Source organism: Schistocerca gregaria, chromosome X, assembly GCF_023897955.1.
Source record: "Schistocerca gregaria isolate iqSchGreg1 chromosome X, iqSchGreg1.2, whole genome shotgun sequence".
NCBI lineage: Eukaryota > Metazoa > Arthropoda > Insecta > Orthoptera > Acrididae > Schistocerca > Schistocerca gregaria.
In genome coordinates this window covers 831,412,553-831,427,882 of record NC_064931.1, presented here as the reverse complement: position 1 = coordinate 831,427,882, position 15,330 = coordinate 831,412,553, and positions in this window count along the sequence as shown.

The following is a 15,330-nucleotide window of genomic DNA, read 5'->3' as shown; positions in this document are numbered from 1 at the left end:
GGTACTGAAACAGAGGATGACAGACTAAAGGCCGAAATACTAAATGCCTTCTTCCAAAGCTGTTTCACAGAGGAAGACTGCACTGTGCTTCCTTCTCTAGATTGTCGCACAGTTGACAAAATGGTAGATATCGAAATAGACGACAGAGGGATAGAGAAACAATTAAAATCGCTCAAAAGAGGAAAGGCCGCTGGTCCTGATGGGATACCAGTTCGATTTTACACAGAGTACGCGAAGGAACTTGCCCCCCTTCTTGCAGCGGTGTACCGTAGGTCTCTAGAAGAGCGAAGCGTTCCAAAGGATTGGAAAAGGGCACAGGTAATCCCCGTTTTCAAGAAGGGGCGTCGAACCGATGTGAAGAACTATAGACCTATATCTCTAACGTCGATCAGTTGTAGAATTTTGGAACACGTATTATGTTCGAGTATAATGTCTTTTCTGGAGACTAGAAATCTACTCTGTAGGAATCAGCATGGGTTTCGAAAAAGACGGTCGTGTGAAACCCAGCTCGCGCTATTCGTCCACGAGACTCAGAGGGCCTTAGACACGGGTTCACAGGTAGATACCGTGTTTCTTGACTTCCGCAAGGCGTTTGACACAGTTCCCCACAGTCATTTAATGAACAAAGTAAGAGCATACGGACTATCAGATAAATTGTGTGATTGGATTGAGGAGTTCCTAGATAACAGAACGCAGCATGTCATTCTCAATGGAGAGAAGTCTTCCGAAGTAAGAGTGATTTCAGGTGTGCCGCAGGGGAGTGTCATAGGACCGTTGCTATTCACAATATACATAAATGACCTGATGGATGACATCGGAAGTTCACTGAGGCTTTTTGCAGATGATGCTGTGGTGTATCGAGAGGTTGCAACAATGAAAAATTGTACTGAAATGCAGGAGGATCTGCAGCGAATTGACGCATGGTGCACGAAATGGCAATTGAATCTCAATGTAGACAAGTGTAATGTGATGCAAATACATAGAAAGATAGGTCCCTTATCATTTAGCTACAAAATAGCAGGTCAGCAACTGGAAGCAGTTAATTCCATAAATTATCTGGGAGTATGCATTAGGAGTGATTTAAAATGGAATGATCATATAAAGTTGATCGTCGGTAAAGCAGATGCCAGACTGAGATTCATTGGAAGAATCCTAAGGAAATGCAATCCGACAACAAAGGAAGTAGGTTACAGTACACTTGTTCGCCCACTGCTTGAATACTGCTCAGCAGTGTGGGATCCGCACCAGATAGGGTTGGTAGAAGAGATAGAGAAGATCCAACGGAGAGCAGCGCGCTTCGTTACAGGATCATTTAGTGATCGCGAAAGCGTTACGGAGATGATAGATAAACTCCAGTGGAAGACTCTGCAGGAGAGACGCTCAGTAGCTCGGTACGGGCTTTTGAGAACATACCTTCACCGAAGAGTCAAGCAGTATATTGCTCCCTCCTACGTATATCTCGCGAAGAGACCATGAGGATAAAGTCAGAGAGATTAGAGCCCACACAGAAGCATACCGACAATCCTTCTTTCCACGTACAATACGAGACTGGAATAGAAGGGAGAACCGATAGAGGTTCTCAGGGTACCCTCCGCCACACACCGTCAGGTGGCTTGCGGAGTATGGATGTAGATGTAGATGTAGAAGGGGGTGACTTATATGCTAAGGGGGGAGGGAGTGACTGGGCTCTCTATTTGATTTGAAATTTTCCTATGGTTGGCAGTTTATTTGTTTGACTAAGTCTAGGGAGGGTTGTATTTACATGTGGGGCGTCTCTCTTTCATTATTCCTAAGGGGGGGGGGCTGTATTTACAGTTCCAGGGGAGCACTTTTGTTCAATATTTCTAATAGGGGGCAGTATTTACAGTGATGGGGTCTCACATTCATTCATCTGTGCTTGATTTCATTCACTCTCTCACACTCACGCAGTAGGTCTGGCCATCTGGTTGTCGTCAGTCGATGGACTCTTTGTCCTAGTTCTTGTATTAGTGAGTTTGGTGTCTTTCTGGTCTGCTGGTACAAAACGGTTGCAGACTCTCTTATCCCTGTTGTTAAGAGTGGAACGTCCGCCATCTGGTGTACTTCGGCCGTCGTGAATCTGCGCTGAAGGTGCAGCGCCCTCTTTAGAGCGCAGCTTCGCACCGTCTGAAGCCTCCTCAGGCGTGTGGGCGCTGCGTTTCCCCACACTACTGCGGCATATTCAAGGACCGGCCGCACTAGTCTGAGGTATAGGATGACTGCGAGTCGTGGCGGTAGTGGCGACGTCGGGCTGATAAGAGGATATAGCTCCTTCAGCCTGGCGTAGCCTATTTGTCTTATATCCTCGATGTATGGCTTCCACGTTAAGTACCTGTCCAGTGTTACACCCAGATACTTGGCTGTTGTTGTAAATGGTACTGGGGTTCAAATGGCTCTGAGCACTACGGGATTTAACGTCCATGGTCATCAGTCCTCTAGAACTTAGAACTACTTAAACCTAACTAACCTAAGGACATCACACAACACCCAGTCATCACGAAGCAGAGAAAATACCTGACCCCGAAGGGAATCGAACCCGGGAACCCGGGCGCGGAAAGCGAGGACGCTACCGCACTACCGGTACTGGGGTTCCTCTTATTTGTATCATCCGGTAGTTTCTTGGTACTGGTCTGCGGCAGATGGGAATGGCTTGCGTTTTTGTTGCATTGAATGACATGCGCCATTTTGTTGCCCATCTTACTAGTTCGTCACAGGCTCCTCGCGCGTGGATCTGCACGGAGATAACTTTTCCTCCGATGTGTGATGGAGTTCGCAGCAGTTAGTGCTTTGCCTCCCATGCATGCCGATGTAATACGTCTTCACATGTAGAATGTCTTCTTGGGTGTCTCCTCAGCACAGTTCTGCAGTGCTAGCTATGCAGCGAGCAGGTGTGGCCAGCGGGTGTTGACGCTGCGCGGCAGTTTGCGGCCCAGCGTCCGGATTTGGGTGTGCCAGCACGTTCGTAAAAGGTGCGGGCGGCCGCCTGAAAGAGGTCACGGAGCAGAGGTACTTCCGCGATGTCGTGAAGAGGAGCGGTGGGGAAATCGGAAGGCAGGTGCAAGGCCAGCCGAAGGATGCGATTCTGCAGTGTCTCCAGCTTCTTCAGGTTCGTGTCGGCGGCGTTCCCCCAGACGACGGCGGCGTATTGGAGTACAGGGCGGAGCAGCGCCTTGTAGAGAGTGATGCCCAGACGCGGTGGTAGTCGGGAGCCGGGATTCAGCACCGGGTACAGGACGCGAAGCCGGTTCCGAACTTCGCGGATGTGCGGAACCCACGTGAGTCGGCGGTCGATGGTGACGCCGAGGTAATGCGCCGTGGGACGCCACGGGACAGGGCTGCCACCGACGGTGAGCGGTTGCAGACCCGCAGGAACGAGTCTCCTGGTGACGATAAGGAACTGCGTCTTGGCCCCATTGAATTGTAGACGCCACTTGACGGCCCAGGCTGCCAGGGTGTCAACGGCGAGCTGCAGACGGCGGCGCATGACGGCGGCATTGAGGCTCCTCGTATATAGAGCCGTGTCATCCGCGTACAGGGCGAGCCGCACACGGTCGATCTTCGGCGCATCAGAAGTGTACAGCGAATACAGGAGTGGTCCCAAGACCGAACCCTGTGGCACACCGGCGTTGATGCGGCGGACGGAGGACAAGCCATGCGCGGCCCGCACATGGAAGGTCCTATCGGCAAGATAGGAATGGATGAGACGGACGTGCGACGTCGGGACCCCAAGTTCAAAAAGTTTGAACAAGAGGCCGCGGTGGCACACACTGTCGAAAGCACGCGACACGTCCAGGAACATCGCGCCGAAGAACTCGCGCTGCTCGAGGGCGACGAACGCATCTTCCACTAGCCGTAGGAGTTGGTGAACTGCCGAGTGGCCCCTGTGAAAGCCGAACTGCTCTTCGGGCAGGAGGCCTTCTTCGTCAACGTGGCGCTGCAGCCGCCTGATGTACACCCTTTCAAAGACCTCGGAGACGGCCGGCAGTAAACTAATAGGTCTGTAGTTCGCGGGCTGACGTAGATCCTTCCCCATCTTCGGAATCGCCACGATCTCTGCATGCTTCCAGGACTGAGGAAAACTGCAGGACCGGAGGATTACATTAAAGACGGCGGCGAGATGAGTGACAGCCACCGGCGGCAACTTCTGGAGTAGGGCGTTGGAAACCTCGTCTGGGCCCGCAGCTTTCCCGGGGTTCAGGGCACGCAGGATGGACGACACCTCCTCCACCGTCGTCTCTTCAATGACGTCATCGTCGTCGCGTGACTCCAAGTAGCGTGGGAGCCGGTCAGCAACCAGGTCGTCGTGGACAGCGTCGGTCGGGTCTTCGACCGGCGTAAACGCAGCCTCAAAGACGTCTACGACGGCATCAGCCTTCGCAGCTGGTTCGCAGACAGCCTGACCATTGACCAGCAGTGGAGGGATACGTTGCGTACGGTGTAGGAAACGCTTCGTCGTCTGCCAGGCCGTGCCGTCGTCAAGACCTTGTTATTCCAGTCGCGATTGCGATGGTTGTCAATGGCGACCCGGATGTCCCGCCGCATCCTGTTGAGGAGGCGCTTGGTGTCGGCATTTCTTGTCCGCTGCCACTCCCGGTAGACCCGGTTTTTCTCAGTGATGGCCGCAAGGATGTCCGGCGGCAGCTGGCGGGAGTAGTCAGGCGGAGTGCGAGGTCGGGGCGGCGTTGCTATATTGGCAGCGTCGATCGTGGTTGCCGCAAAGTGCGGAAGTGCTGCGTCCGCTCCAGCTTCCGCAGGGGGCGGCGCGGCGGCGAGTGAGTCCGTCACGGCTGCTTGAAACCTGCCCCAGTCGATGCCAGCAAGTGAGATGCCTCGCCTGGGCTGTTGCAGGGCGTCTAAGTCGATATCGAAAACCACTGGGACATGATCAGAAGACAGTGCCGTCCTCGTCGTGGCGGTGATCTGATGAGGGATGCCCTTGACGACTGCGATGTCGATGATATCCAGGAGGCCACGGGCAGGGAAGATTGTCGGATCGTACGGCCCCACCACAAGCGCATGGTGGCGTTCTGCTACCCGGAGCAGGCAGCGGACAGGGGCATTGGTGATCCTGGAGTTCCAGGAGACATGTTTACTATTGAAGTCCCCGGCGACGAACACCTGCCCCCTCAAGGAGAGCAGAGCATCGATGTCAGCAGGGTCCAGTGGACGAGACGGCGGCCGATAGGCAGCGACGAACGTGATGGCGCCCGCCGAGGTGGGAACGACGACACCAGTGGCCTCCAGGGTTGCCAGTGGTGGAAGTTGTATCACGTGATGACGAATGCCATTGCGGACGTAAACGGCTGTCCCACCACCCGCCGTCAGTCGATCGGTGCGATAGCTGGAGTAGTTGGCCGCCCTAACGTCGACCCCAGGCTTCAGGTGGGTTTCATTGATAAGGCAGACGTCGACGGCTTCATCTCGAAGAAATTGGCGAAGTTCACCAGCTTGAGTGCGGATGCCGTTGGCATTCCACGCGACGACCGTGAGCCCTCTAACGCTGCCCACGGTGCAGCTGGTGAGTTTTGACAGCGGTCGTGGCAGGTGAGGCCATCGGCACTGCAGCGGTGAGTTGCTGCGACAGGACTTCAATCAACTTCGTAGCACTGGTCGCCAAGGCAGTGAGCTGAGCGACGAGGTTGGCCAGGTCAGCGGTGGAGGCAGCCGGCGCGGCCCCGTCGCTGGAAGGGGGAGGTGTGGCTGACTCGCTGTGAGAGTCCACCAGGGGCTGCTCGACTGACGGTGCTGAGCGCTGGGTACCCACGGGGCGCTGACCCCCGCGCCGGCGCTGGCGGGGCGCGGTCCGGCCGACGGCCCGAGAGAGGCAGTATCCGGGTCCGCCACTAGCAGCTGTGGTGGAGGCGCAGGAGCCTCAGGTATCGGCACGGCATCGGACGCGACAGCAGCAGGAGCTGCCGACGCAGCCGGGACGGCGGAGGCGCCCCTGACGTTGCCGCCGCGAAAAAGACGCCGGGCCGTCTCGTTGCTGGCTTCTTCGGACGCGGCGCTGGTGTTTGGCCACGTTGGCGAGCGATGGCACGCTTCCACACCTCACACCCACGATAGCTGGCCACGTGATCACCGCCACAGAGTGCACACGTCGGCTTCTCGGTGGGCGGACGGGGGCACGCACTTCCTGCATGGGCGCCGGCGCATTTAACACATCTGTCCGGCATAGAGCAGTGGCGCGCGACGTGATTGATCCCCTGGCAGCGAAAGCACTGCACAGGGCCTCTCCTGGAGCGAAGATCTTCGGTCTGAACCGGAACGTCGGCGACCCGCGTCAATTCGTATAGTTTGCGGTTCTCCACGGTGTCGGAGCAGACGACCAGGAAGAGCGGCATATCATCGCGCGATTTAGGCGACTTCATCTTCACGACTGCCCGTATGTAGAAGCCCAGGTCAGCGAGTTCGCGATGCAGGTGATCGGCTTCCATGTTGAATGGCAGGTCCCGGATTACAATCTGCAAGACTTTGTCAGGGGCGGAAGCGTGGGTATAGAACGGGATACCACGCTCAGACGCCTCCTGAGTGACCCGGCGATAGCCGTCAGCAGTGCGGAGTGTGATCCTGTACAGGTCTCGTCCGGCAGGCTTCACAGTATACACGGCCGTTGTCCAGCTGCGCAACAACTTCTGCAGTTCCCCATAGGGCGGCCGAAACTGGAGGACCACCGGCGGAAGATGGGAGTCTTTCTTCGGCGCAGGATCGCGTGGCAGCTGGTCCGGCGCGTCAGCGAGCGCTCCGAATGAGTTGGCGACGGCAGTTGGAAGCGTCGTCGATGACTGCATACGTCTTGCAGTGCGCCGGGTCGGGACAGGGGCGAAATCTTGCTTGGCCCTCTTCTCGATCGGCGAGCTGTGAACAGCGGACGTCGCGGCTGTTGCCCTCCTCTTCTGTTTCCCACTTCGTCCGCGTGGCTGAGGGGCGGTGGAGCTCACATCTTCAGAATCGGGGAGCGGAACAGACAGCGCAGTCTTCAAAGTTTCCGGAGCTGTCTCCATCAAATCCATAGCCATAGCACTAGTCGTCATAAGTGGAGGGCCAGATGGGGCCGCCGACGGCGCAAGCGCAGCCGGACGGCGATCTGCCACACCCTTCGCGTCGCTAGCAAGCGCAGGTACGTCCTTCTCGCGGCTGCACATCTCAGCGACTGTCACTGATCTTGCGTCGAGGTCACAGGCTCCTGAGGGCGGGCGGCCGTCTTAAATCCCCTCTCCCAGCGAGGCGTTCTCTTCGCGGTCCGCGCCCGCGGCCGTGCAGTGACGGTCGCTAAGACGCTGACGTCGCCGTCTGTGGTGGCGTCGTGTAATTGCCTCATCTGCCCTGGTCGCTGAGCGTCTTTTTAATTAGACACAATGCTGGTTCCCGTGCCTTGCTGAGGTTATAGCCGCAGTCTCGGTTGATGAGTCAGTCCCTGGTACGAATTTTGATGGCCTTTCTAACGACGCTGTCCCAGTATTTAGATGTCTGTGCCAAGACCCTGGTATGTTGGTAGTCCATTTCGCGATTTTTGGACAAACAGTGCTCTGGGACCGCCGACTTGTTGGGGTACCTAAGTCGAGTGTGCCTCTGATGTTCTCAACAACGACATTCGATGGTGTGCACTGTCTGTTCAATATAAGTCTTCCCACACTGACACGAAATCTGGCCTTCCGCAAACTGAGATCGTCTTTGACACTTCCCAATTATGCTCTTGTTTTATTGGGTGGGCAAAAGGCAGTTCCTACTCGGTGTTTCCTCAATATTCGTCCTATTTTCCCCGATAGGGCGCCAGTATACGGTATATAGGCAGTGGCTATCTCTTCCTCCGTGATTTCTTCCGTCTCCACACTGTGTACTGTAGAGGTGGGGTGGAGAGTGCGTCTGATCTTCCATTCCAAGCACCCGTTTTTACGGAATACAGTTTTGAGGTGTTCCAGCTCATGGGGCAGACTCTGTGCGTCAGAGATGGTGCGCGCCCTGTGCACCAGTGTTTTTAGCACCACATTCCTCTCAGCAAAGAAAACGAACGGGCGACAGGGCGGACGAGGCAATTAGCCACCACAGACGCCGACGCCAACGGCCCAGCGACCGCCACCGCGCGGCCACGGACGCCGACCGCGGAGAAAACGCCTCGCAGGGGGAGAGTATTTAAGACGGCCGCCAGCCCTCAGGTCCTCAGGTCGTCAGCGCACCTGACGATGGCCACATGTCTGATCGCCGAAATGTTATGGCCATTGGACACTACGGACTGGCAGTATACCAGTGGATTGTTCGAGCACAGGAGCGGTGTTTGGCATCTGACGTTAGACGTCACGCTGCCACTGGCTCCGTAAACATGACATCTGTCAAGTAGATTCATACCCCGAGATTTCAGTACCTCACAAACACCTGTCACTAACTTAAAATCACCATAGTTACGAAACTGAAGTCTCGACTTTTTCACCAATGTGCGACAGGGGGATGGAATACGTCACATAAATCTTCGTTCATCTAGAGGAATCTGTCGAAACAGGATGGACATGTTTCATAACACATCAGAAGGAAGTCCTCAGATGACTGAGAGGTTTGCTGTTAACGATCGCAAGTAGAGAGTGCTGTAAGTCACACACAGAACATCCAGTAGTATACGAGTCGAACGCACGTTATGTCACACAGCTGATACATCCCGACAGAACATTGAAGAAAATGGTCAAACTACCTTCAGCAACATCTCCCTCTCTTTCTAGGATGCATCATCAGTCTACCATTAAATCATACCTCGTTACAACTCCATCTCAACCAATCACTCCATTCACTCTCGGTCATCCTTTAAAGAAGATGCAAGGAAGTTTAGAGACAGATGATTGTCTTTTTTTCCATGAAGACATGTATCACTATTACCTCAATAGGCATACAGTAGAATGTTGCCTCGATGAAAAAAAATGACTGTTTCTCTGGTTCCCAGAGCTTCCATGTCTACGTCTTCTGGTATGTCCTCTTGCTGTTGCATACTCGTTCCCAAGTACAGGAATTGTGCTGCACCAAGCAGAAGACATGCAAGTATCCACTCAATTTCACCGCACTTCGACATGTTTACCCTCAATTTATTTGTATTTTTGGTCATTCTTCGTAATTTTATCGATTTTATGTCCCCTTTACCCGTGCGGTCATGACACCACTTCACATTCCGTATTCTAAAATTACTTGTAGTGCATTTGCCAACTGTTAGCGCAAATGAACTATTTTTCTCATCGGACGGAATAGTATAGCACTGTACTCGAATGCTTCCAGTTACCTCCAAACACATATTCTACAGTTGCAGCGGGATTGTTCTCTCTTCTGTATGTCTGTGTCACGGAATGCTAGAAATGTGTAGATCGCTGTCTGGTATACTTTGATGTATATGTTCGAGAATTAACAATGAACGGACGTATTGCAGAGTCATCTATCTACATTGACAATGGCACTCGCAAAGTAGAGGAGGGGCGGTTTAGCGTTAATACAGAAATTGGGAAGCATGCTGTAGCGTCATTGGCCGATGTTGAAATCACAGCAAAAATTGCTAAAATTGGTCGAACTATCAACTGTGATGCTTATAACAGAACATCAACGGTGACTTTTCCGTCCCATCCGTTCGCTGGTAAGCTGTTGATTACCACATTATGATTGACTGACATTGCTTTTTTAGATGGAGAAAGAGTCTTGGTGGAGGAGATGGCTATCACCAAAACAGTGATCGTGTACATGACTGCAATATGAGGAATCAATCGAAACAGAACACTGAGCTGTCAGGTATTCCATCACTGTGAAAGATGAGTTTAAATGTAGAGGCCGTCAGTCACCTCCGGGCACCAGTTTGGAAACGCTCCACAACTCTTCCAGTTTCCATGTGTTGTGACTGTCTTTTATTTAAAATAGAAACAGTGTATCAAAAAAAATACAGGAACCATCTCTTGCGATTGATAATCTGTAGGATATGGTCCTCCTACAGTACAGGCGATGATGAAACTTTCCACTGGTATATGAAAGTGACTTTGATCATTGGCCACCTGGCCCAATGGATCAATACCTGTATTTGTAATAGGATCACCACATATGCTTGATACCGGCACGCAGACGGTATCTTGTCTTCGATACATCGGAAGATTGAGATGCGGTAAAAATCTTATCGAGTTCTCTGTCGTATGAAGTTAGCGGAGCTTTTGGAGTTCGTAATGTTTCTCCGTTGGGTGATACAGAATAACAATGATAGAATGTTTGGGTGATGGACGTGGATGGACCCTGAGGGAAGCAGAATTGCTTCGGACTGTAGTTCCTGTATGACGTGGAGTCTTTCTAATTTTCCCGATAAGAAACACCACCGTGACTGTTTGTACTTCTTGTTGTACTACCTCATGTTTGCAAGAGCAGGCTTCGTTTTTCGCTGACTTCACACATTTTTCACGGTTGGCAGAGCTACAACAACATGGCCCCATTTCCATCGAGTGGTCAAAACACGGTCCTGTCGCATTAACTCAGCTCACTCTGTTTCTTCACGGGTTGCAGCAGATGGTAGATATAGCGCTCCCCGACTTCTGCTCAGTTCCGATTAAATTGGAACGATCACATGGCGGGGCAGCGACTGAGGAGCACTTAGAAGATGCATTGGAACTATGTAAAACCACGTTGGAGTTTTACTGTAGCTCATATCTCGGAGAAAGGTGATTCTTTTCCTGATATGAGACTGCCACGAATATGATTCACTTGTGGCTGCAATCATATAAAGAAATCTCCATAGGATCCAACGCAGGTGTGTGGTTCGACGGAAGGACTTGATTCCAAATCGCATACAAAATTTCTACCTGAAAACTTTACACTATCAGACTCTTATGGGTGCCTGTACGACCAAGACCGCTTTTTATGCAAAGTGACGATGACATAGTCGTTGAGATAAGAGATAAATGTGGACGTATAACTACGATAGCCACGATTGTGGGTCAAATAAATGATACATGTTTCTGTGGAGTGAGAAGGACAGAGGAAGGGGTTTAGATGAAGTTGGGAGCTGTTTATTAAAATAAATGTATATAACGAACACTCAAGCCAAAAATCTCCACATATTCACAGATAATTGTAAGGGCCGGGCAAATATCTGGTCTCTTATTGCAATGGAAAGGAATATCGTTGCCACTGAGAGATTTGAATCTGAGCAGCATTATTTCCCTGTGGTAGGTCATAGTAGACTTCCTTGCAATCATGATTTGGGTTGCATTGAAATTTATGTGAGAAACAGACGTCCAGTAGTATACATGCCAGGTGAATGGGCAGAAGTAGTCAAATCTGCTAGTCCAAAAAATTTCATTGTGACGAAAATGCACAGACAAGACTTCAAAATCTTGGGTGATCTGAAGTCATTAATCTCGATACCCACTCTATCAAGATCTGGAGATCCCGTTCGTTTTAGTGAAGTGACTCAATTTGAGTTTGAGTATAAAGAACCCTTTACGTTAAGTGTGAAGCACTGCTACTAAGATATAGGAACCTTCATGTCAGTGGATCTATATAGCAAGAGGAAAGGAAGACCTGCTGAACCAGATCTATTTCATCTGTCAATAAAATATAGTCACTTCAAATTAATCAGCAAAAGATTGATGACATACTGTCTCTTACGGCATAAATACCTGCAGCATATCAAAGCTTTTTCGGTCATGTGCTGGAAATAACGTGACGATGATGACGTAGAACTTCCTTGGTTTCACAAAAATGGTTCAAATGGCTCTGAGCACTATGGGACTTAACATCTGAGGTCATCAGTCCCCTAGAACTTAGAACTACTTAATGGTATCTAACCTAAGGATATCACACACATCCATGCCCAAGGCAGGATCCGAACATGCGATCGTAGCGGTCGCACGGTTCCAGACTGAAGCGGCTAGAACCACTTAGCCATACCGGCCCGCTTTGATTTCACATTTTCAGTGTAGAATAAAGTATTAGACTGACTTATCTGTTGTATATATGTGTGTGTGAAAGTGCAAAAATGGTTAAAAATTACTAATTGTTACACAATTTTCAAAGTAAAACGTAAAAACGTATTTTTTGTTCTAAATTATTTCCAGGGAGACACAGTCATAAACTATTTTCGACCACATCATAATTAAAATGACTCCCAAATTAATATTACATAACAGAAAGAAGATACGTATTTTACACAAGGTTTGCAGTATATTAGAAGGAAATGTCTATTTCGTCTTCAACATTTCTATACTTCCATGAAACTTTAATGTCGCTGTATCTCAAAACTAGTTGAATGTGGCTTATGACTATATCTCTCTGACCCCTTCAATTCAACGTTTCCGACAGTTGTATTGCGTGCGGGCAGGTATGACCAGCGCAGATGTGGGTCTCTCTCTCCCAGCTGGTGCAGACGGTGGCTGCCCTGCAGTCAGCTGACGGCGTGAGCTTCGTGATCGCCAGCTTGTGTGATCATAAGGACCTTATTTTCTTGTGTCACCAGAAATGTTTATTGAAAACATTGTGGTGGAGGTGGGCGCGTACAAGACCTCGGGTATATTTAGGTTTACGATCTATTTGTGACGGAAATTTCATTACTTGATTTGCATAATGTTCTCGTGTTATACTCAAATGTTGAAATATGTTTTATTACGAAGAAGGACCATTGTAAGGTGGTAGTGAGTGTTGTAAGCGGCCTATTTGACTCAAGCAAATTATTAAACAATTAATTAAACAGGACAGTGCAAATGGATTATTTCACTCTATTTTCAATATCGAAATTGCGTCAGATTTCACTTTGTCTTCAGCATTGGCCAATAAGAATACAGTATTCTGAGGAGAGATGAAACCTCCACGTTCGTGTTTGGAGACGCTGGTTCCCACAGACAAGCATAGAGTGAGTGGCTTCTTGGGAGTGACAGAGACAGAAAGCGGGTCTGGAATTTGCTGATCAACAGAATGCTGTCACTTGATGATTTGTTTTGGGGACGTGAGATCAAAGGAGACTGATATCCGGTCCATGGTCGGTGGTATTTTGTAACGTGACCTGTAATTAGAACATTGGGTTGTTTTCACTTTATTGGCGACACCCTGATGATAGACATACATGCAGGATCCCCTAATTGTGGCTACTATATGACACATCATTCCATTTCCTTGTGATTACTGTTATTATGTCATGGGGGACAAGGGTGGGGGATGTAGTCATGATGTCTACCCAAGTGGGGAAACACCATCTCCTGCAAAGTGATTAAATAAAGAATATGTATCAATATATTATTGACTTCAATTTAAATTTTGTAGCGTGAGAGCCTTCTTCCCAAGCACAATGTGAGTCTTTTTCCTACCACTTTTTTCTGGGTGGGGTGGGGAGGGAGGGGGCGAGAGATAAGGAGGGGTGTAACGTACTCTAGTGGTGGTACAGTGTACTAGATCAGTCGATCCCTGCATGTCAAGGTGAGCACACATATGGAAATTTTCCAATAAGAAGATACCTTCAATCTGCTGCAGAGTAATTATATAATTGGGACATGTAGTTGGGGGATGCAATTTTTTCTCACCAAATAAAAGTGACATCCAGCCCCTCCAAATTGAATTTTATAAATAAACAGTATATCCTATGTTATAAAATTGAATTTCTTGTCGTGAGACACTTTCTCTCCAGCACGGATGGCAGCTTAGAGCCCATGGTGGAATCCATTCTCACTCAGAAATTTGCCTTAGAAGGAAGGTACCCCACATGCTTCATTGTTCCGCAGGAGTTTACTGGGTAAATGCTGCTTTGTTAGCAGTTCGGTCCAACCGGGAGCGATGGCGTGTGCAGGTGTGGCGGTGGCACGTTACGGAAGGAGAAATGGAGAAAGAGCACATGTTTTGACAGGAATTTCAATGGCTCAAATGGCTCTGAGCACTATGGGACTTAACTTCTGAGGTCATGAGTCCCCTAGAACTTAGAACTACTTAAACTTAACTAACCTAAGGACATCACACACACCCATGCCCGAGGCAGGATTCGAACCTGCGATCGTAACGGTCGCACGGTTCCAGACTGTAGCGCCTAGGACAGGAATTTCTCTGATGCTTTTGTTCGAGGATTACCATGACATCTGGTCTGGCAGTTGCGGAACCTGAACGTTCACTCCTGGACAGGTGCGTGGCTCGTAGCTTTGCAGAATCCTGAGCGAGTTGAGTTTGTGATGACACGAGCAGACTTTGGACACAGTCCAGTGGTCAGGGGATGGTAGACACAGCGTGCTTCGCGATCGAGCGATTTTTAACAGCATAATTACGTGTGATTTGGGTGTTTCATTATGGTATTCCTTGCGCGCTTGGAATAAAAAAAAGTGATCGATGTAATTACTTCTTTATTAACCCTGCATACTCCCAAAAGGCAGAGAATGGTGAGCAAGAGAGATCCACCCACTGCAAACTGAATTTTTTAGAAGTAAGTACACTCCTGCAAATTGAAATAAGAACACCGTGAATTCATTGTCCCAGGAAGAGGAAACTTTATTGACACATTCCTGGGGTCAGATACATCGCATGAGCACACTGACAGAACCACAGGCACATAGACACAGGCAACAGAGCATGCACAATGTCGGCACTAGTACAGTGTATATCCGCCTTTCGCAGCAATGCAGGCTGCTATTCTCCCATGGAGACGATCGTAGAGATGCTGGATGTAGTCCTGTGGAACGGCTTGCCATGCCATTTCCACCTGGCGCCTCAGTTCGACCAGCGTTCGTGCTGGACATGCAGACCGCGTCAGACGACGCTCCATCCAGTCCCAAAAATGCTCAATGGGGGACAGATCCGGAGATCTTGCTGGCCAGGGTAGTTGACTTACACCTTCTAGAGCACGTTGGGTGGCACGGGATACATGCGGACGTGCATTGTCCTGTTGGAACAGCAAGTTCCCTTGCCGGTCTAGGAATGGTAGAACGATGGGTTCGATGACGGTTTGGATGTACCGTGCACTATTCAGTGTCCCCTCGACGATCACCAGAGGTGTACGGCCAGTGTAGTAGATCGCTCCCCGCACCATGATGCCAGGTGTTGGCCCTGTGTGCCTCGGTCGTATGCAGTCCTGATTGTGGCGCTCACCTGCACGGCGCCAAACACGCATACGACCATCATTGGCACCAAGGCAGAAGCGACTCTCATCGCTGAAGACGACACGTCTCCATTCGTCCCTCCATTCACGCCTGTCGCGACACCACTGGAGGCGGGCTGCACGATGTTGGGGCGTGAGCGGAAGACGGCCTAACGGTGTACGGGACCGTAGCCCAGCTTCATGGAGACGGTTGCGAATGGTCCTCGCCGATACCCCAGGAGCAACAGTGTCCCTAATTT